The 23411-nt window shown below is 36.3% G+C and overlaps 2 long non-coding RNA genes across 7 annotated transcripts; one reads left to right on the plus strand and one right to left on the minus strand.

Annotated features, from left to right (window-relative positions):
- Nucleotides 1-7009: 7009 nt before the first annotated feature.
- On the minus strand, nucleotides 7010-11265 carry LOC113303924. 6 transcript variants are annotated; one of them, XR_003337898.1, is made up of 5 exons: nucleotides 9960-11260; nucleotides 8094-8176; nucleotides 7795-7976; nucleotides 7498-7678; nucleotides 7010-7410 (listed from the first exon to the last, which is right to left on the minus strand). It is a non-coding gene; the product is annotated as an uncharacterized LOC113303924 (long non-coding RNA). The 6 variants fall into 6 exon arrangements; XR_003337897.1 differs by having other exon boundaries at nucleotides 7498-7976; nucleotides 9922-11265; XR_003337896.1 differs by having other exon boundaries at nucleotides 7498-7976; nucleotides 9960-11264.
- A 6809-nt stretch (nucleotides 11266-18074) lies between these two features.
- LOC113301149 lies at nucleotides 18075-21028 on the plus strand. The gene is made up of 5 exons (XR_003336050.1): nucleotides 18075-18395; nucleotides 18502-18550; nucleotides 18661-18705; nucleotides 18821-19524; nucleotides 19639-21028. It is a non-coding gene; the product is annotated as an uncharacterized LOC113301149 (long non-coding RNA).
- The last annotated feature ends 2383 nt before the right edge of the window (nucleotides 21029-23411 follow it).

Here is a 23411-nt window from a genome sequence, read left to right on the forward strand (position 1 = left end):
TTCTTAATCTTTCCATGTGATTGGTTGACTCCGGTTATGATGTACAGAAACTATCTGAGTAGAGATCTGTCACTTATATATGAATTTTAGTATGCTGAGTGCAAACTCGTGTACAACAATTGGAATTTCGCATCAGGGTACTTCCTCTTATAGTCAATGAGAGTATGCCAACCAAGGAGATTCTTTAGTGCCTTCCAAGGTTCTGCGTAGATAGCTAGGGTCTGGAGTAAAGGTTTTGTGGGTACACCTCTGGTAAACCCTCCGGAGACAACACTCCGCCACTAGGGCCACCTAGTGGTTTAATGGCTTGCTGCACGTGCTAAGTGTATTCATTTTTATTTTCTAGATTAGATTTGCTCGAGGACTAGCAAATAATAAATTTGGGGGTATTTGATAGACACATTTTTGTGTCTAAGTTGTTCTCAATTTTCTCTATGTTGGTACTCGATTTTGTACTTATTACGGTGTTTTGTGTGTTTGTAGGTATTTTTAGAGAAATAAACTTGTGTGGAAAAAGTAGCTCGAAAAGTGATATTTGTACCCCGGAGGAGATTTTCTATTCGGACCCCTACTTTGGATAAGGGGCACCTCAATTGATAAGGGGCACCCACATGCTATGTGCACCCAAGCATCTGGATAAGGGGCACTCTTTTCTTCCTCGTTTGAATGATAGTTTTGGCGGGAAATCAACTTTTGAATATTTTCAACCTGCATACATCCTGTTTTGAATTTGAAGGAACTGTGATGAGATTCAATCACCGAAAGAGTTTAGTTGGGCTGGATAATCGTTGGGAAGAAAACAGGGCAATATATTCCCGTGAGTCATTCGATGAATTTTTTGTTATCCGCGGAAGGTTATCTTGAGTAAACATCGTTCTTTTCTTCATATGAGGAAATTTTCCAACGCGTTGGAGTGTGCAGAGCTGAAGTTAACGCGTGAAGGAGCTATAAAAGGGAATTATTTCCCCTGAATGGCAGAAGACAATAACAAATTTATTGGAGGATTATTATCAGTTATGGGGAGTATTATCGGTTCTAGGAGGCTATATAAGTTGATAGGGTGAACATAGAAGGAGGGGAGTTTTTGAGAGTTTAGAGTAACAAGAGAGGAGATTGATCGTGTTGCAGAGAAAACTTTTCTGCTGCTGCACCAAGAACACGAAGAACATAAGATGCACACAGATCAGTCTTATATGCTACAGTGACAACGATATCAGACGAGGGTCGCAGAGATACAACAACATCAGTTCTTTTTTATCGTTCTTTGTAACAGTGTTTTGCAACAATTATAAACGTTACAAACACCCGATTTTCATTATTTTCTCTCCATTTCATCTTTGTAAACAAATTTTGAGCATGAATCAATATTTTGAGCAAGTTTACACAATGATGAGCTAAACCCATCCTCTGGGGCGACAGAGGAAGCTATTTCGCCAATGAAATGTGGTAATCTCATTTTATTTAATTTATGCAATTATTATATGATTATTTTCCTTGATAAATAAATAGATAAAATGGTTTTTGTTAAACAATTGTTATTTCAATTGATGGAGCATGCTAGCCTAGGTTTTTGATGTCCCATACTTTCGATTTATAATTGTTATTTCTAAAAAAATCAACTTTTGCAATATTAATTTGAATCAAGGATTTGCATAATTATCATTAGAGAATATAAATCACTCTGATATTAGTAATTAGTGGAATCCATAGCCCCAGTCTTCTCCATATTTTTCATATCACTTTTATTTAAGTTTCCTATATTTTATTTAAAATTAAGTCTAAAATATGCTTTCACAAGTGTTGAACGAATCTTATTACTACAAAAACATTGAAAATCACATCAAACTTATTGCCTGAAAAGGTCTATGCATCTTAGCTCTAGATTGAAGTCAAAAGGAATAAGTAAAACCACTAAACAAAGAAGGATCAATCCAAAAAAAAATACTCATTTAAAAGTGTTACCTGGCAATCCATCTAAGACCGATAAGAAATTAGGTATATCATTAGAGTCACTTTCCCAATAAGTATACCTCACCAATTTTTCATTCAGCCAGTATTTTTGTGAGTGAGATTCCAACCGTGTGATTAATTAGAACAAGTATGAGCCTTTAGCTCATTAAGTGAAAATTGTTTTCGATTATCTTTCTTTCACTGAGACTTTGGAGAAAAACCATTACGATGCGAAAAGTTTTCATAAAATTTATTGTTATCAAAACATGACTCATAGTATCGATTCTTACCTGAAGAATTTTGGCTAGATAAAGTTGATAGTCGGTCGACAGTTAGTTTACAACCTTCCAATAACTTATCTTTGCACTTTTCTTCTGATACTTTGTTCACATCAACATAATCATAATCTCCTTTTTTGAAGAAGCAAAATTTCTGATCTTTTCTCAAACGGTTTTTGTTAAGATGTCTGTTATGCTTCCGAGCATTTGAGGAACTCATTGAACTGACTTTTCTGGTAGCATACACAGGGTAAGTACGAAAACCTATTGGTTTAGACATACGAATGTTAGTTACACCTTTGAGAATTAAGTCTAAGGTGTGTTGAAGTTGAACAAAGGAGTTTTTATTCAACCTAGAGTTTCCCTTTTGTTTAACAGAACCTTTTTCCTCACAAAAGAGACATAATTTCTGATCACAAGAGTGATTAGATAGTACGGTTTTAACAGCCTCGTTTGGAGATTTATTCCTTCCATGTGATGTGGAACTTCCTTAATTATAGGAGATGACTAACACATCTTTTCTGATTGGAAGGAATTTTGATTCTATTTCTGGAGCTGGAACTTTTTCAGTCGTAGCAGAAGTACTTGTTATATTAGACTGCTTAGAGAATCCTTGAATTGAGAGTTTATTCCAACGATATTCAATTTCCAAAGCATCTTTTTTAAGGCTTGCCTCGAGACGTATATGTGAAGAGTGATCTTCAGTATTCTCTTTGAGATTACAGTCTCTTACTACACCAATGAGAACATTGACATGGTTTTTCAATCGATTAAATCTATCAGCTTGGATTCCAACAAGATTTAAAATCAACTTACTCTCTTCAACTGTTTCCCTTTCATTAATAGAGATAGACTCTTTTGAAGGGTAATCGTGATAACGCATGTCAGTGTCTATCTGTTTCGTCAGAAAACAAGGTTCGTCTATATTTGAGATTGACGAATCTTTCTCTTTAATAGATGGAGTCGAGACAAAACTGTTATTTTTGGTGACGCGTTTATCAGAGATAGTACTCTTGTCCATAGAGTCAGATCGCTACAAACACAGACTTATAAGGTCTTTGAATGTGTTCGCCTCCTCTGATACCAATTGAAAAAGCGGGGGGTACAACGACCACACCCAATATTTCGATTAGCAATTTGTATGAACTAACTCCAATATACTTTCTAGAGGATCAACTAGACTCAATATTAATAAAGCATATCAAGGAGTTATATCTCTCTTTCTTGATTCAATATTTACTCAAGCAAATCGAAATCTGCGAGTCTAATTGAATACAAGAGAAATCACTTGAACGGTACCAAAGACAAATTTTCAAGTATCAATCAATTTCAATCAACAAACAAAGGTTGGATTTCCCAATTGATTGATTCAAATGCACATGATATTTCAATTATAAAGATAAATAATATAATGTGGAAAAGAATAACACATACACCAGAAGTTTTGTTAACGAGGAAACCGCAAATGCAGAAAAACCCCGGGACCGAGTCCAGATTGAACACACACTGTAATAAACTACTACAAACACTAGACGACTACAAACTAACTTCGGTCTGGACTGTAGTTAAACCCCAATCAATCTCACACTGATCCAAGGTACAATTATGCTCCTAAGGTCTCTGATCCCAGCAGGATACTACGCACTTGATTCACTTAGCTGATCTCACCCACAACTAAGAGTTTCTACGACCCAAAGTCGAAGACTTAAATAAACAAATCTGTATCACACAGAAAAGTTTACGATAATAGATAAATATGTCTCCCACAGAAATACTTACGAGTTTTGTTCTGTCTTTTGATAAATCAAGGTGAACAGGAACCAATTGATAACCCAGACTTATATTCCCGAAGAACAGCCTAGAATTATCAATCACCTCACAATAAACTTAATCGACTAGCGAAACAAGTTATTATGGAATCACAAACGATGAGACAAATATGTTTGTGATTACTTTTATATCTTGCCTATCGGAAATATCAATCTCAAGCCAATCGATACGATTGTACTCAATACGACAGAAACAGCAAGATCAGATCACACAACTATAAGAAAGTAGTATCGGTTTGGCTTCACAATCCCAATGAAGTCTTCAAGTCGTTAACCTACAGGGTCTCGGTAGAAACCTAAGGTTAAAGAAGAATTGTCTCTATCTTATACAACTAGTATCACACAGGAGGTGTGAGGATTAGGTTTCCTAGTTGCTAGAGTTCTCCTTTATATAGTCTTTCAAATCAGGGTTTGCAATCAATGTTAGCTTAGTAACAAAGCAATCAATATTCACCATTAGATGAAAACCTGATTAGATTCAAGCTAATATATTTCAACCGTTAGATCGAAAAATTAGCTTGTTATACACAAATGAGATGCACGTTTTAGGTTTGTGTAACCGTACCCAAACATGTATATTTGTTGATTCAACAGTAGTGAACCAAATGGTTAGCCTTATGAGCATTTTCATATCAACCATATTCTTCTTCACCATAACTAGTCAAATGACTCAAATGAACTAGTTAGAGAGTTGTTCAATTGCTTAGATCTTATAGAAGTATACAATACACAATCGAAGCAAAAACGATTTGATTCACTTTAATCAATTCATGGACTTTATAGCCACGGTTTGCAAACTTGCATTCCTTAGATAATATAAGTATAAGTTCACGAATAATCGTTTTTAGAATATAACCAACTTAAGTATGCGGACCAGGTACGCGGACTTAAGTACCCGTAATAAGTTTGTAAATAGTTCACAAACTCTAGCAGATTTTCTTGGGAAGAGAACCTCCGATAGTACGCGGACTGTGTTCCGGTTTCCTGAGCAGCAAAGTACACAGACTTTGGTTCAAGGAATAAGGACTTATACATGTATGTCTTACCACACAATGCTTATATCCAACATTGATTATATAATCTAAACTCTCATTTCAATCATTGAAACATTCTTAGAGGACGTTATATATTTGTTATTCACAAACCATTTTTCGTCAAAGCCATTTTCAAGTGATTGAAACATAACATGACTTTCGTCACTAGGTAAAGATGAACTTGGCCAAAGCGGGAGCTTACCAACACATATTTAGAGAAATAGATAAGCGAGATAAACTCGTCTCGAAATAGCAAATGTGTATAATCCAAGTGTATATAGCAAAACGACTTTTGTCTCAAGATAGGAGATAGAGTAGATAGAATTTTGAGTGATAAATAAGTTCAAGTCTCCACATACCTTTTAGTCGATGAAGTTCCACCAGTTCCTTGAGTAGTTCTTCGTTTTATATGATGATCGTCACGGAGTTCTTGAGCTCAACTACACTTTCTATCCTAGTCCGAGACTTAGCTATAGTAGACTAGAAATCAAGACTTATAGTTTTGATCACTAACACTGACAAACATGCTTGAGATAGCAACGCATGCGAGTTCGACCGAGCAGTGCTCTAACAAAGATAATAAAATCGTGAAACGCATCCCAAATCATTTTTCATTTTTAAGAATCTAGTCATATGTTGAATCGTGAATCGAAAATTCATGGTAAATCACTAAATATACATATACATATTAGAATTATAGATTCATAAGTTTAATTATATGTTATTAGTATTATAGATATGAATAATGAAGAATAAATAACATAATTTAGCATCCTTATTAGTGGTTGAACACTTACTTAGGTGGACATGGCTCTTGAGTTCGAATTTTATGTTCTCCCGTGAGTCAAAATGTCTCCATTAATTTATTTTTAATAAAAGTCACTTGGAAAACACAAAATTAAACGCTTTTGACTTATGAGTCGATGTGAATTGCACGAGTTAAAAGGTGAATCATAAGATTCGCAATAAATTCGATTTGTAACTAGGTTCGAATTGTTTTGGGAAATTTTAAAGTGAATCGTCAGAGTCGAATCGTGAATGGTAAAATTTAAAAAAAAAAAATATTGTCATTAGCATTGTCAAAGTGATTAACAACCATATCACTTTCCACATTAAAGAATCCACTAAAAAGTCTCCAATACTTAGCAGCTATATCAAGATATCTTGGAAACTATTGTAATGTTCAAAAGAGAACGGAAAATAGGATCATCCCGTCTAACTCCTCCAATATTCTCGAAGTATCCGAATTATTAGCATTGAAAATGGACCAGTTGAGAAACAAAATTTGACCCACAAACAAAATATTATACTAAAGTCCATTTTTTGTTTACATATCATAACACTATAAGAATAGCAAATATTTTGGAATCATATCACCTCTTGTTCAGAAAGGGATTTATTATATTATAAAATACCTGAATAATTCACTGTGGTGCAAAGTTTTCCATTAGATATTGATTTTAATATTTATTGAGTGAATCTAACTCCTTTAATAGCCTAAGTCATATGAGTCCCCACGCTGAATAATGAGAATCCCTCCTTTCTCTTTCGATGGTGACCCTCACCCACTCTTAGAATTGCTCGCTCAAAACTTCCAAAATCTTCTGGCGAAAATAAGAGGAAACAAAAAACTTTCGGAAGATTAAAAGAAACTAAAACCTAGAAAAATTTGTGCAAAAAGTCTCTCTAATGGCGTTCTTTTAAAACCCATTTCGCTCAATTTCCGCTCCCATACCTTCTTCTTTTTCCTCTATTTGGTAATCTCACATATATCCATCATTATGAACTAGTACAACCATTGTCACGGTGAAAGGGCCGACCAAAAGACTTGACGAAACGACACCACTACGTGATTGCTCTTTCACTGTATTCTAAAAAAATTACGTTCTCAAAGATCAAACAACATTCTCAAAATTTTCACAAGAAAACATCAAATAAATATTAAAACTCTTACATTGAAGCAACAACTTGACGATATGCACATAAATAAATTACAGTCTCCTAATGTCTTCTAGGATAGGTTAAAGCCACTTTAGAGTCACAAGATAGCACTGGCAGTTAAATATATATAACAGGACAAAGCTAACAAACCCTCATTAACTGCACAACACTTAGTTATATCCGTGAAAGTTACTGACATCCTACTTACTTTGATCAAGTCGTTAACTCACCTAACAACTGGAAGCTTACACCAACATCTTCATCATTTCAATTCCAAGTTTTACTGACCTTTTCCTCGATTCTTATTTTGAGGCATTAACTCACTCACGAATGCAAGCTTACACCAACATATTCGTCGGATTCAATTCCAAGTACCTCCTGGAAGAAGACCAAGTCGATCATTAAACCAGTTTCAAAGTGAGTGAATACCTGAGTAAAGACATACGACTGAATGATAAGTATTACCTTGAATTCTTTTAAATCTTTCGGTGAGTTCTCAGTAATAGTGTCCCAAGTAAATTTTTATGCTCTCTCCAGTGATTAATTTGTCCAAATAAAGTTCTTCAATGGCCTTTCTTGTCTTTTGGTCACCAAAGTGACTCCATCTCGCAATCTGTTAAGTTTTTCTTCTCTAAATCAACCAATTCTGTATGAAACAAAAAAGATCCGTCAAGTTTTTCTTCGCAATTTGTCAAGTTTCTGTGGTGTGTCTCAAGGTACAGTTGCTTGAATAAGAAAACCTTGTTTATTAAAATGCTTTACTTTAGGTTGTATCAGGGTATGTATTAGTAAATGCCAAATTGGTTCCTCTTTACGTTTTTATTGCCGAGAATTCTTCTCACTTCCTCTTGTACTCTTTCCATCACTGTTGGAATCCTAATTGGTTCTGTCATTGCGCACACAAGCGTCGAAGAAGATGCATCGGTTCCAACGATGAGCATGTCCTGTATACAAACAATTAATAACTGAAGTAGTTAGCTCTTTTACGAACACAAACATCACCAATTCTCCCAGAACTGGTACAAAATTTATAAAACAATGTGGTAATCCACAAACATCACCTAAACCACCTGCCTTGAACCGCTGTCAAAGTGGTCAACAGAATTCACTCCCTTACCTTTGCACTGCGAGTAAATCACAGCACCTGGCAATTAGAGAGAAACGGTGTTACAAGCAATTACCAAGTGACGGTCAAACAGTAACATCGATCTACAATGGAAATCCCTAATTGTTCATCTCCAAAAATCATTATAAGCTTAGTAGCCATGCATTGTAATTAGCACTTTGAAATGACTCTCCATCAAGAAACACATATTCCACCCATAAACTTACTGAAACCCACTTAGTCTAAGTCTAATCCCAGGAACACATAAAATAGTGGAACAACCAATTCCGACCAAGCATCGAATTTTGTTGGAATTCCTAAGTTCTCACACCTTCCATAAGATAATCAAACTCCTCCCACCCACGATATTTCACTACTACTACTACCCAAATTGTTTCTCGCTGAATAATCCTGAGGTACTTTGAGGTGTATCACTTACTACTACAATTTACAGATGAAAGCCTCAAACATTGGCAGAATATTCAATTCTCAGTTCTCACTTATCATTTCCTTCGCAATTTTCACAAACTAGGGTTGATACTTGAAGAACTGAACTTGGATTCGCATTGGCCTGCAAATTACACAACCAAACACTAATAAACCCCCCAAAATTTGGAGGAAATTGTTGGGTTTTATGATATTTTGATGATCATGGAGATATATGAGCATAATTTAGTGTTGCTCATATAGAGCTCCTAGGTTTGGAACAAGATTGATTCTCAAACTCTGTTTTTTATTGATGCTCTTGCTCAGATTACAAACTGCATTGGACTTGCCTATTTATAGGCTTTACAAGACCGACTACAACCACTCTAGTTTTCTCTAGAGTTTTCTGATTTTTCTCTTAGCTTTTAGATAAACTTTTGACCGCCTACAATTCTAGAGAATTCACTGTCTAGATTTTTCCTAACCCAGTAAGTAGATCACACTTACAATACTTGTTACAACCGACTAGCACTTGTTCGACTAACTCCAGCTAACTAGATTTCCCTAAACTCCATTCACACTAATTTGAATAACTAGATTACAAATTAGTATTTCCAACAGAAATATAAACAATCCACACCAAATTCATACACATAAACCTTTACCTTAACAACAACTGCAATATGTCACTGTTCAAACGAATCACCTTAGGAGCATTTGGATTACTGATTAAGAGCCCTAAAATTCATAACTCAATCATTCAATCACCATTCAAATTTTAAGAAAATAGAATTTCATTTATTTTCTTTTCATAATTTCGTCTGTAACGACTAACAAGCCAACAATCATCCTTTTGCTACGAAAGACTCTGAAGAAGAAACATTAATTCATGCATACCTTATGTTACTGAGAATAAAAGATGAATTCAATCGAAATCAATGAATTGAATTAATCAGAAACTAAGCAGTTTAAAATGTGAGCCTACATTTTAGAGATCCCTCTATTTACGTTAGGGACAACCTTATGAGAGATCTTGTTTAACTACAGCCTGCATTATTCTAGATCGAAGAGACATGAGGACTCATTCTACTCATCCGACTCCCCCAGCTAAAGGGATAGATGGAGTTCTATCATCAATCAAGGAAATCATTAAAAGAGAAGTTTTCAAGTCCACATAAATACCAACTCGACATCAAATAATAACAAAAAAAAGATGCTGCATTGGAATTGAAGGGAGCATATACATGTTCAAGGTATATTCTCTTAAGTCTTAACTTAGGCACTAGTTTATATGTATTCCAGTCAGGACAGAAGCAGGAAGGAAACATGCAATATGTTGAACCAGACAGAAGGCATACCTAAGAAATGTGTGATAAAGCTAAATGAAAAACAGTACCAGATGCAACAGTTGGATGGCTGTAGGGCGCTTAGCCAGAGTGGCACTTGATTTAGACCTCTACTTTCAATTGCAATTAGCCCATAGCACCATCATTCCCTCAAGCCAACAGTAGCAGCATCTCCATTTACTTCGATTGAATTCCCGGCCATCAACCAAAACCTAACTTCCACCATCAGGAGTTCGTCTTGGTTTCTTCATTTCCTTGCTGCAAATCAAATCTGATGAGAACCCATGATTCAAGACTCTAATCCTTCCACTGAATCACTTACGTACATCACCATTTTGAGAGTCTTAGTTAACCCACTGAAGTCCATGGCAGTAACAACTCCTCTTCTTCCCTGCTCAAATTCTTATCCACATATCGTCTATTTTTTAATGAGTTTCCATGTTCTAACTTAGGCAAATTGTGATGGCTTTGGAAGTTTGGGTTTAATCGTGAATTCCGTCAATTTCTTCTTCAATTACGATGTTTGGTGAACAAATTAGTTCAACAACACTGAAATTGAAGGAAAATCACTGAAATTGAACAAATTAGTTCACGATGTTCCTCAATACCACTCTGTTCCTCACGTTGTTCTTCTCGAACAGCAACAGAATTCCACCATTTTCAGAACACTAATTTCACATTCAGTTCTTCAATTTCGACCACCATCGTTACACAACAACATCTCCATCATCTTCTCTGAACAAAACCCATAAATCACACAACCCAGGATCTTCGTTCTTCTCTTAATTTGACAACAGCCCCATCCCTTGACAATCACCATGGTAACAACATCAAACCCATCTCTCTGATTTCCCCAATTTGAGTTCCTCAACCCTTCTCTTTGTTAACAGAGAACCACATCTTCTTCTCCGTAACATCAAGACTCAGAAAAAGCCTCAAATTCTCAGACCCTGGATTTAATTCTTCAATTAATTAATTCATCTGCAAAACCCTAACTATTCACTTCAAACAGCAGCGACCATTTCCATTCTTCCTGTTATTAATCGACGGAAGCATTCACATCTTCTACTTCGAATCCTTCTGTTATGGTACGCGACTTAAACAATCAGTAGTAACTCAAACCAGCAAGAAAAAGAGAATTTTGTAAGAGAAGATGAGGTTGAAAAGAGAATTGTGAGACTGGAAAAGAGCATTGCTCGGTAAACAAGAAATCCTAGTTGCACTCAATAACTACTTAAGGAAGCCAACTAAATAAGGAAAAACCTAAAAAAGAAATATGTGTGAAGGTGTTGGGATCACAACATCCCACCCTGCTTGAATTAAGACTTGTCCTCAAGTCTGTAACTCTGAAAACTCAGGAAAACAGAGAGAAAGTTCATCAGCATCCTCCCAGGTGGCGTCTGTAACAGCGACCTTTCCACTGAATGAGCCATTTGGTGCCAGCAACATCACCCTTCTTATACATCCTACGATCCAAAATTGATTCAGGTTCCCATTTTTCATAATCCACTATAATAGGTAGCTCAGTCTGGATAATGTCAGATGTTCCAAGTTTGAGTTTCAAAAGCGAAACATGAAACACGGGATGAATTCTACTAGTAGGAGGTAATTCCAGTCGATAGGCTACGGTGCCAATCTTCTCTAGAATCTTAAATGGTCCATAAAATTTAGGTGAAAGCTTGGAAAAAGATGAAGTCGCAGCAGTTGTCTGACGATATGGTTGCAGTCTGAGAAAAAACAAATCCCCAACTGAAAAACTTTGTTCTGTTCTATGAGCATCAGCATAAACTTTCATTCTGGATTGAGCATCTTGTAAGTTGGACTTCAAAATCATCAAAACTTGATCTCTAGCTTGCAATACTACATCAACAACATGTACAGTGGTAGAGTTAGAGATATATGTCGAAATCATAGGAGGAAGCCTGTGATAAACTGCCTGATAAGGACTCATCTTGATGGCAGTATGAAAGCTAGTATTATAGCACCATTCAGCCCACGGTAACCATTTGAGCCATTCACTAGGTCTAATACTAGTAAAACAACTTAAATAGCACTCCAAAGTTCGATTTGTAACCTCAGTTAAACCATCAGATTGAGGATGATAGGCAGAACTTCGACAAAGTTGAGTGTGCTGTAGTGAAAAAAAGCTTCCCAAAATTGACTCATAAAAAGTGAATCTCTGTCACTGGTGATGCTCTTAGGCATTCCATGCAAACGAACTATTTCTCGAACAAAAACCTCAGCCACAGAGTCAGCTGAATAAGGATGTATGAGTGGCACAAAATGTGCATATCTGGATAAACGATCCACCACAACTAAAATAGATGTCCTTTTATTTGATGGTGGTAATCCATTAATGAAATCCATAGATATATCCAACCAAATATCCGTAGGAATGGATAAGGATGCAGTAGTCCTGGAGGAGATATTGATTCTGCCTTATTGCGTTGGAAAACATCACAAGAAGAAATATAGTCTTTAACTGTCTTCTTCATGCCAGACCAATAAAATTTCTGTTGAAGACGCTTATAAGTACGTAAATAACCTGCATGTCCACCAGTTGGAGTGGAATGAAACTCACTCAGTAGTTTAGAGAACCATAAGGAAGTAGAAACAACAACGATTCGGTTTTTGTAATGAAGAATTCCCTCAGTATAAGAGTAGTGTGGAAAACAATCTGGTTGCGCACGCAATTTTCCAATTATCAGACTTAATGCAGCGTCGTTATGACATTCCTGGACAATGTCAACAATGCCCGAAAAAACTGGAGAAGTAATTGCCAATAATTGACAATCATTAATACGAGATAAAGCATCAGCCGCCGTATTTAAAGCTCCAGACTTATAAATTATTTCATAATCATAACCAAGCAACTTGGACAACCATTTCTGTTGTTCGATGGAAGAAATACGTTGTTCTAAGAAGAATTTGAGGCTCTTATGATCGGTGTAAATCTTAAAATGTCGACCAAGTAAGTAAGGTCGCCATTTATTAACTGTATTAACAATGGCCAACATCTCTTTATCATAAACGGAGAGATTGAGATTTTTACCTGAAAGAGCTTTACTGCAGTAAGCAACAGGCCTCTTGTCTTGAAGTAAAACCGCTCCCAAGCCATTTCCAGATGCATTACACTCCAAACAGAAAACTTTGGTGAAATCTGGTAATGCCAAAACAGGTGTACTAGTTAAAGCTTGCTTAAGATGTATAAAAGTTGTAGTTTCCTCAGGAGTCTAGACAAAGGAATCCAACTTAAGAAGTTGTGTAAGTGGAGCACTGATCTTGCCATAGTTTCTGACAAACTTGCGGTAGTAACCAGCTAATCCTAAAAAACCTCTCAAAGCTTTCACAGTATTAGGAATGGGCCAATTAGTGATGTAGGATATCTTATCCGAGTCTACAGAAACACCATCTGAAGAAACTCGATGACCCAAATAACTGATTGATTGTTGAGCAAATTCACACTTTTGCTGTTTGAGAAAGATTTGATGTGCTCGTAAAACCTCAAAGACCAAAGTAATATGGTGGATATGTTCAGATTCAGACTTGATGTAGATAAGTATGTCATCGAAAAATACCAACACAAATTTACGAAGAAAAGGTCTGAGAATTTCATTCATCAAGCTCTGGAAAGTCGCAGGAGCATTAGACAATCCAAACGGCATCACTAAGAATTCATAATGTCCGTCATGTGTGCGAAAAGTTGTCTTATGTATATCATCAGGATGTACACGAATTTGATGGTAACCAGATCGCATATCTATTTTGGAGAATATACCTGCACCACATAATTCATCCAGAAGTTCATCCACAATTGGGATGGGAAATCTTTCCTTGACAGTAACCTTATTAAGAGCTCTGTAATCCACACACATACGCCAAGAGCCATCCTTTTTCCGAACCAAGAGCACTGGAGAAGAAAATGGACTAGAACTAGTTCGAATCAAACTTGTATCCAAGAGTTCTTGAACAATCTTCTCAATTTCTGCCTTCTGAAAATAGGGGTATCTATAGGGTCTAACATTAACTGGTGATGTATTAGGTAGTAAAGGAATACAATGATCATACTTTCTCGGAGGTGGCAAAGCAGTAGGTGAAGCAAACAAATCAGAAAATCGTAAAAGCAATTCTGAAATTGCAGTGGGTACCTGAGAGTGAATTTCTGGATCAGTCGGAGATGTCATCAATTGCAGGAAAAAACCATGTTGAGTATCTTGAAAGACCTTGTGCATGAAAGAGCCATCCAATAATAAAATGGAAGCAGAATTGTTTCCTACTAACATATGTTCTCGATTATTGGCAGTAAACTTCATGTGTAATTTATCAAAATCCCAAGAAATATTACCTAAGGTTCTCAACCAGTCTACCCCAAGCACTGCCTCACAACCACTTAATTCCAGTAAGAAAAAATCAGTAGTGCACATGTAAGACTGTAATTCTAAGGAAACAACAGAACAAAGTCCTTGCGTTCTTAAAATTCCTCCATTACCCACCAAAACATTCATATGATCAGCAGCTGTCTTCTGGAAAACACCACATCGCTTAGCAACAGAAGGATGTAGGAAATTATGGGTTGATCCCGAATCAAGTAGAATGGTGAGTGTGTTACCAGCAATCCTACCAGTAACACGCATAGTGTTTGGAAAAGAAGTGCCAGTGAAAGCATGGAATGAAATGGTGGGGTCAGAATATATCTGATTTGCAGCCGCAGGAGTAAGCATCTCGTCTGTGGAAGATGCAGGTGGATACTCATCATCTTCAACATGGACTTCTGGATTCATATCTAGAATCAATAATCTAGAGTTCAATGGCTTTGCACACACATGTCAAGCTTTATATTGTTCGTCACAATTGAAACATAGGCCTTGCTCACGTCATATCCGTTTTTCCTCGAAAGATAAACGTTTAACGCCATATGGAATGGTAGGCTTCTTAAAAGTTGCATTAGCTGGATCAAAGGAAGGGGTCGAAGAAGGCGCCTTCCTGTAAGGATTTTGTCTCGCAATAGATTTGTAAAAAGATGGGTTAAACAGTAACACATCTTCTTGTTTAATAGCCTTTTGAAAAGCGATAGCCAATGTGGGTGGCTCAAAAATTTCCACAACAGATCGAATTTCTTTCTTGAGAGATCGAACAAAGAGGTCAATGACATAATCATCTGGTAAATCTGTAACGAAATTGAGAAGTTGTTCAAATTCTCGAATGTGATCACGCACCGAACCTTGTTGAGAAATTGTGGACAACGCTAGACGTGGATTGGAAAACTTCTTATCAGCAAAACGTTCACGAACCAGTGAACAAAATTGTGTCCATGTAGGATTAGTGAGATTTGGTTGAATGCAGCGATACCAAGCATTAGCGTCACCTTTGAATGAATAAGTAGCAATATCAATTTTTACGACCTCAATTGTATGATGAAGCCGAAAGTACTGATCTGCCTGAAAGATCCATCCAGCAGGATCCGTTCCATCAAAGATAGAAAACTTCAAGTTATTAGGTATTGGAGAACCAAGAATACCACTGCTACCAGGGGTACCGTGAGTGTTACCAGAAGGACCACTGCTGCCACGAGCACTATGCAGACCAGGAGAAGGGGTATTCAGAGGAAAACGTGTAAGCAAGATTGATGACATGTTACGAGTGACAGTATCAGCAAGATTGGTGGTATCTTGTTTGTGTTGTTGCAGCAAGGTACTCATCTCCCGTCGATGTGTGGTTAAGATAGATTCCAAACTGGTATTATGCAAAGTTTGTGTTTTCTGAAGAAGTTCATCGATAACAAATTGGCGAGATTGATCTACCTTCTGAGAATTCTCAACAACAGTCTCCATAAAATCGTGAACGTAAGTATCCAGGATTTGTATGGTAGATATAAGATGGTTAACTTCATCCGTGAGTGTCATGATGCGGAAGCGTGAGCGAGAGAAAAAATTTTTTTTGGGTTTTTTTGAGATAAAGACCTAACCAGCTCTGATGACAGATGTTATGGTACGCGACTTAAACAATTAGTAGTAACTCAAACCAGCAAGAAAAAGAGAATTTTGTAAGAGAAGATGAGGTTGAAAAGAGAATTGTGAGACTAGGAAAAGAGTTCTGAGATAATTATAATTGTATTATTGATGCTTTGAGTTACAAGATTCAAGTATTTATATTATCATTGCTTGGTAAACAAGAAATCCTAGTTGCACTCAATAACTATTTAAGGAAGCCAACTAAATAAGGAAAAATCTAAAAAGGAAATATGTGTGAAGGTGTTGGGATCACAACACCTTCTCAATTTATATCCTCTATCATTTCTATCTTCAATCATCGTCCGTTAATCTTCTCTGTCTCGATTTCCACTCTATGTTTCATGGCTGAAGAAGAAAGAAGAAGGAAGAAGGGGAAAAAAAGAAGGAGGTGGACGAGAATCGATCCCGCAACCTTTAGCTCACTTTACCTGGGGTTTTACTAAACAGCCTGTCAACATTTAAAAGAATTCCAACTTCTGTGTCCTTTTTTTTCTGAGCTATAAATTGACACGAATACCCTTTTTTTGGTGTTGTATTTACAGTGATTTCAGTGAGCAATGAAAATAGGGAGGGGCTCTTTTGATTTTTCATTGTTGATTGGAAAAGGTTTGGGACACCAAATCATTTTGTGTCAATTGATCACTTAGGATTTACAAAGGGAAAATTAGGCGCAGGCCCAAAAAAATAATATTCTTATTATCAGGCCCACAATTAATTTTAGATACCGTGACATAAAAAATTATCCGAAATTATTAAGAATCAATACATAACTCGTTATGCATACTATTTTTTCAGACATAACTCGTTATGCAGCCTAATTTTTCAGGGGTACAATTGGCAACGCAACTTGGAATTTTACAAATTTTATACAGTTGGAAATCTTTTTAAGAAAGCTACGCAATGAGTACCAACAACAATATCAAATTTTTGTTTTTCACGAAAAAATCGGAGGTGATCATCATTTTAGGAAAATTTTTCGTAAACTGACTACATAAGCATTATGCAGCCACCAAAAATGATGCATAACACATTCTGCAGACGCATAAAGAATTATGCAACCATTTTCATGGTTGCATAACAAATTATGCATCTATAACAAGTTATGTAGCCATTGTTTTGGTTGATTTTAGTGCGTACATAAAAAATTGATGCATAATTGGTTATGCATCCATATTTAAGGATGCATATCAGTTTATCCATCCATTTTCTAGATGCATAAAAGATTATGCAACAATTTTCTCGATGCATAATGCATTATGCAGCCATATTTTGTATGCATATCAGGTTATGCATCCATTTTCTCGACTGCATGATGCATTATGCATCAATTTTCAATTTCACACAAAATAACAAAGATGTCGGATAATGTGTTACGCATCCAATTTTTTGACTGCATGACATGTTATGCACTCATAACAACATCATCATCTTCTTCTTCTTCGTTGTTCATCATCCCAGCTCAAATAAGCTTTATTATTATTCCCTGTATTTTCTAAATCTCAAATCAACTTTTCTTCCTGTTCTACTTGATTGAAACAATTACAAACCGTATCTCCATCTCAGAACACATCTCAGATCCATCTTCTCAATCATAATACCTAATTAAAAAAAAAACCATTCATACATCTTTCGGAAATGACAAACAACAAGATCTCGATTCATCTCAGAACATCACCTCAAACCCTAACTTTCGATTTCGTTCATCTATTATTTCCAATCTTCATGTGATTATACTGACTATCAATATTATTGATCGTAAGTCACAGTTGGGAGGAAGAAAAGAAAAATAATTGAAGAAGAAATTCCCGTGAAGAAGAAGAAGAAAAAGAAATGAAGAAGAAGAAGAAAAGATACGAAGAAACCAAATTTTATAAGTTGTGGGCTTGGGAGAAATTTTCTCAAGAAAATTGAGTGCGCACGTGAACTTTTCGGCCCGTGGGTTTCACGGTGTAGAAAATCTGTAGAATGGGTCTCCCTGTAGTTTTAACATTTACAAAGATATGCCCATATAAAGGTCCTCTCTCGCTTCGCTCGGTCGTCCCAATAACATCTACTAATGTTCCAGTGAACCGGAATATTCTTAATCCCGTTTGATTAGGGTTTCATTGTCATTATCATCTCTATTTTGATTGATGTTATTAGGGTTCACTTTTTTGTTAGGTCTACTTAAATGAATAATTTTGTGCCACTAAGTTTGCAGAGAGATTAGATTAATCTTCAAGGCAAACTCTAATCAATTTTTGGTGTTTAGTTTTACTGTTTTATTTTTCAACTTGAAAGTGATTTATGTCATCGTCAATGGATTGATACAGGTCACAGTGCGCAGATTCGGAGCAAAACTAATCTGTTCTATATATTCTAATAAATATTGTATAGCCGTTCATGAGTGAGGTTTACAGGAAAAAGTGAACCCTAATTACTTCCCACTTTTTGTCATTGTTAAGGGTTACTTCCTTTTTGAATTCTTAGATAGGGGTATGTTTGATTTTTAGCATAATCATGATATATGTTGTCCTGCCTCTCTATCTTCTGTCCCTCCTGTTTCTTCTTTGTTAATAGCTTATTTTGATCTATTCTGCAGGTACGATTTTTATTGAAACGGATACACAACAAAATCCCATTCTCTTTTGGTAACTTCTTTATAAATTCTTCGTTGATCCCTTTCTTATTCATTCATTGTATATTTTGGTCCAATCGATGATTTTGTTATAAATATTGTTTGTTTGGTTTAATTTTGCAGGTGCGATTTGTTTGGTTTGTAGGAAGGACAGCATGCACAAACCAGGTATACATAATTTCAAATATGAGAACGGTAGGCAAAGCCAGATATTTTGGGCTTCAAATATCTCTAATTTTAAGTTTTTAAGATTATGCTCATCATATCAAAATTCTTACAACAGTGATCGTGGAACTCGGCGCCTAACAACTATTGGAAATGAACATAGTAGTAAAGAAGATAGTGGCATAATGAAAACATTGTGGTGTTGTCACTTCTATTTTTATGTAATTGTCTTGAAGGGTTGTCAGTAGGTATCTGGGTATTGTCAGGCGGGGCTGTTTCTATCGTCACTGCTCTCTTTAGATGTGTTCAAGACACAGAAAATGATTGCTGCTCAAGGTCTTCAAATGTTGGGATTCTCATTTTTGTTTTTGTATTTTTTTTTATGATTAGAGTTAGGGTGATTACAAGGGGTCCAACTGATGGTATGAACATAGTAGTAAAGAGGATAGTGGCATAATGAAAACATTGTGGTGTTGTCACTTCTATTTTTATGTAATTGTCTTGAAGGGTTGTCAGTAGGTATCTGGGTATTGTCAGGCGGGGTTGTTCCTATCGTCACTGCTCTCTTTAGATGTGTTCAAGACACAGAAAATGATTGTTGCTCAAGGTCTTCAAATGTTGGGGTTCTCATTTTTGTTTTTGTATTTTTTTTATGATTAGAGTTTGGGTGATTACAAGGGGTTCAACTGATGGTATGGGACATAGCTGTGTCTCTTATGGAAAACATGGGAATTTATTCCAGCAACATTTCATCTTCTGAACATCCTCCAAATGAAGCTTCTTTTTTCAGTGCAGCTGTATGGGCACAATGTCATGTCTCAGGTAATAAATGGAATTGATTTTGCATATGGTTGTTGCTATTGAAATTTGATTGGTTTTTGAGTATCAAAGAAGATTTAGAAGTAGGTACTAATTACAGTTTTAATGCATGTGTAGTGAATGCATGTATAAACAGACTTCCTTGGTGCTAAACAAGGTAAAGACTACCAAATATGCCAGTTCGCATTTTAATTCTTTGTGCAGTTTGCTAACGGGTGCTACTCTAAATTGACAAAGAAGTTTACGTTTGTTGTGCTACTCAGTAATGGAAGAAAATCTGTAATTCGGCTTCTATAACTGTCCAAGATAAGATGAGACAATGTCTTACTCGAATAATCACATTGGGATCTCGAGTTATCGCATTCTTATCTACATAAATATGAAAGTGTTGGTTTTTCAGCAGGACTTCAAGGATGTCTGCTTCATTTTAAGACTTCAAGTGTTGCATTTTTAAGACTTCAAGGTGTCTTAGAAACCATCACTATATGAGGCAGCTTCATAGATCCGGTGGCTAAACATGCCACATGCGTAACTCTTGAGAATCCCAGGTATAGCTTAGATCCCGTATTTAAAATAGAGTTTCAGACATTGTGGATTTCGATACACTGCCTACTTTTCATCACTGTAGGATTCTTTTACTCATAGGTATGTTTATGTTTTAATGTGATATATGTCTGCATTCACTTCCGGATTTGGGAAGTGTTGATGTTCGTGCACCTGATATGGGCAAGAATCCGCAAGTTAGTTCCAAACACTACTCATAGATTTCATATATAGGGTCGACTCCAGTTAATCTGTATTTTGGCTTCTATAACTGTCCTAGATAAGATGATACCTGGTGGAAAATCTGAAATTGACAAGGTTGTAGGTACTCTAAAATCTGAATCACAAAAAGTTGGACTTGGAAGAACTGTAATCTAAAAGAGATAGTATGAAAAAGATGTGGCTTGGCAAGGAAAATGCTCTGTACAATGTATGTTTACTGTAGATTGTAGGTACTCACTCACCATGCATGTGCACGGATACAATAAGCATTTTGTTTGAACTTGAGTCATATTTTCAAAGAGTACTTTTAAAAGCATAATACGTTTTGTAATCTTGGACATTTTTTCATTTTACTTTTAGAAGCATAGTACATGAAAAATAGTTTTCTTTCTAATGGAAGGAATTCAGCTTCAATTGTTATCGTATCTGCCTCCTTTAAGGTAGTCTGGTGATGTATACTGTTTTTTTTCTTTCTTTTTTCCCTTTTTTGAGTCAAACCTTTTATGTGTTTGCTACTCATTTTGATTCTGCCATGAGTAAGGACGAAATTAGAATATCTGGAAAACTTAGCATTATGCGGGCTTGGAAAGAAAATAATTTAGATACAGGAAAGCTTTACATCTACTACATGATTTTAATGGATCTGACTGTTAGTATAAACTTTGTTCAAATTTCTTTAGTGTTTATATCACTGATTTATTTTTGAACTGTTTGTATGACCTACATAATTTTTGAATGAACCTGTAAGCATTTTGACGAGAGTGTTGCTTCGTTCATAAATTTTAGATAAACAAATATGGAAATTTGATTAAATTTTATAAGTTAATAGCCGGCCAAACAAGCCTGTTGTGAACATGATATGCCATAAATGAGAATCAGTTAAATTGATCACATGAGTGGTGAAGGCGAGCCACACCCAATCAAAAGTGCATCACAACGAGGTGAGGCAACATCACACCAAATCAAAAATCCTAAGCATGCATTGGGACCGGGGAAGGCAAAGCCGAGCCACACCAAATGATCAAAAATCCTAATCATGCATTGGGACGGGGCTGGGTGAAGCCAAGCCACACCAAATCGAACAGGCATCACGATGGGACGGGCGAAGCCGTGCAACACCAAATCAAAAATGCATCAGAACAGGGCGAGGCGAAGCCGAAACCGAGCCACACCTAATGAAAAAAGATCATGACGGGCGGGGCAAAACCGTGCAACACCAAATCAAAAATGCATCAGGGCGAGGTGAAGCCGAAACCGAGCCACACCTGATTAAAAATGTATCAGAACGGGGCGAAGTGATGACGAAACCGAGCCACACCTAATCAAAAATATTTCGTGTTGGGGCGCGACGAAACCCCATGACACCTAATAAAATATAGTGGCAAAAGAACAAAAATGGCCGAGCATAGCACGGGCACAAAATCTAGTTAAATAGTAAAGTCGTAAATTTAATGACTACGCATGAAATTTAATAGTATGTACTCTTGTCAGTTCAATTTAAAAAAAAAAAAACTTACCAGTTTAATTGAGTACATAGCAGTAGTACTATAAAATTTCACAACCCATATGCCGAAGGCCCGAAGCTCATAAAAAGAAGTAGACTTCACTGCAAAAATTAATAAATTAAAAATTAACTGTAAATTTTTAGAGCAATTTGCATTTGCAACACACATGTAAGTTTTTGCGCCATTTCAAGCAGGGTAGGGGCTAACCACGAATCCTCCAATGACTAAATATTTTGCGCCATGGTTTCAGATGTTTAAATCCTAGTAGGTGCTCTTGTTTGATGAATTATTTTCGAGGCCTTTCCGAGATCGACAGAGAGGACAACTGGGGACTCTTGCAAACCAATTAACAATGCATCTCATGTGGAAGACATGGGATTCTCGAATTCTTTCAAGCATATTGAACAATGAACCTTGTGTTCTTCGCCGTCACTATCTTCGAATATTTTCATGTCCACCGCGTCAAATAACGAAGAATAAGATGTTGGTGATCTTGAATCAATCATCTTCTGAACAAACTCTCTATTTTGCAGAAAATATTCTTCTCCTCTGCATGAAGCTCTTCTACTATTCTGACCACTTGTATCGGTATGCCAACATAATAGTGGTACTTTTCCATATCAACTTGTGGTGGAAGGATGCCATTGTATATCTTTTTCATCTTCTAAATTTTCGATAGAACTCTCCGGAGTAAAGTTGGAAGAAAACATATCTCCAACGTAATCATATATGCTTGATAAGACAAACATAAAATCACAATTACGAAACACGTCTCTCCTTGCTTTGTATTTATTGACAGTACCATCATCATTCCGTTTTATTTTGAAGATCCACTTAAGACCAATCACTTTTAACCCACCTGGATTATCAACTAGAAACCAAGTCTTGTTTCTGTTGATTGAAATAATTTCTTCTCTACATGCTTGTGTCCATTTAGTCGAGACCTTTGCTTCCTGAAAATTCCTTGGTTCATCATTAACAGAGAGTAACATAATCTCACATTCTTCTGCAGCTTGAAGAACATAATCCTCCAGATATTGTGGCTTTTGTACCTGTCTTGTTGTTTTTCGCAGTGGAATGGGTTGAGTTATTTCATCTATCTCCTCTTCTTCTTCTTCTTCTTCTACTTCTTCGTTATTCTCAGTGTTTTCATTATTCTTTTCTTTTTCTTGATTAACATCATTGTTTCCATTGGTATTGATGATTATGGGTCCTTTGCCTTCATCAATTACTTGACCCCATCTCATGTGAAACATTCCTGGATCCCTACTTGGTCCATCATTAGTTTCTTTCCAGTTCCAGTTTTCTTTTTCATCGAATACCGCATGTCGACTCACTATTACTCTTTTCATTGTTGGATTGAATAATCTGTAAGCTTTGGATCCAGGCTCAATTCCTAGATGCACAAGAGTGAGATCGATCATCCAGTTTCTTAAGAGTTGCAGAATCAACTTTTGTGTATGCTTTGCAACCAAACACTCTTAAATGATCTATGTTTGGTTTTCTCTTTCGCAAACTTTCATATGGAGTCATGTCTTTCAGAGCTTTCGTAGGTATCCTGTTTATTAGGTATGTGGAGTGTCGTACAGCTTCTCCCCATAGATAATTAGGTACCTGCAT

This window comes from Papaver somniferum, chromosome 8, assembly GCF_003573695.1.
Source record: "Papaver somniferum cultivar HN1 chromosome 8, ASM357369v1, whole genome shotgun sequence".
NCBI lineage: Eukaryota > Viridiplantae > Streptophyta > Magnoliopsida > Ranunculales > Papaveraceae > Papaver > Papaver somniferum.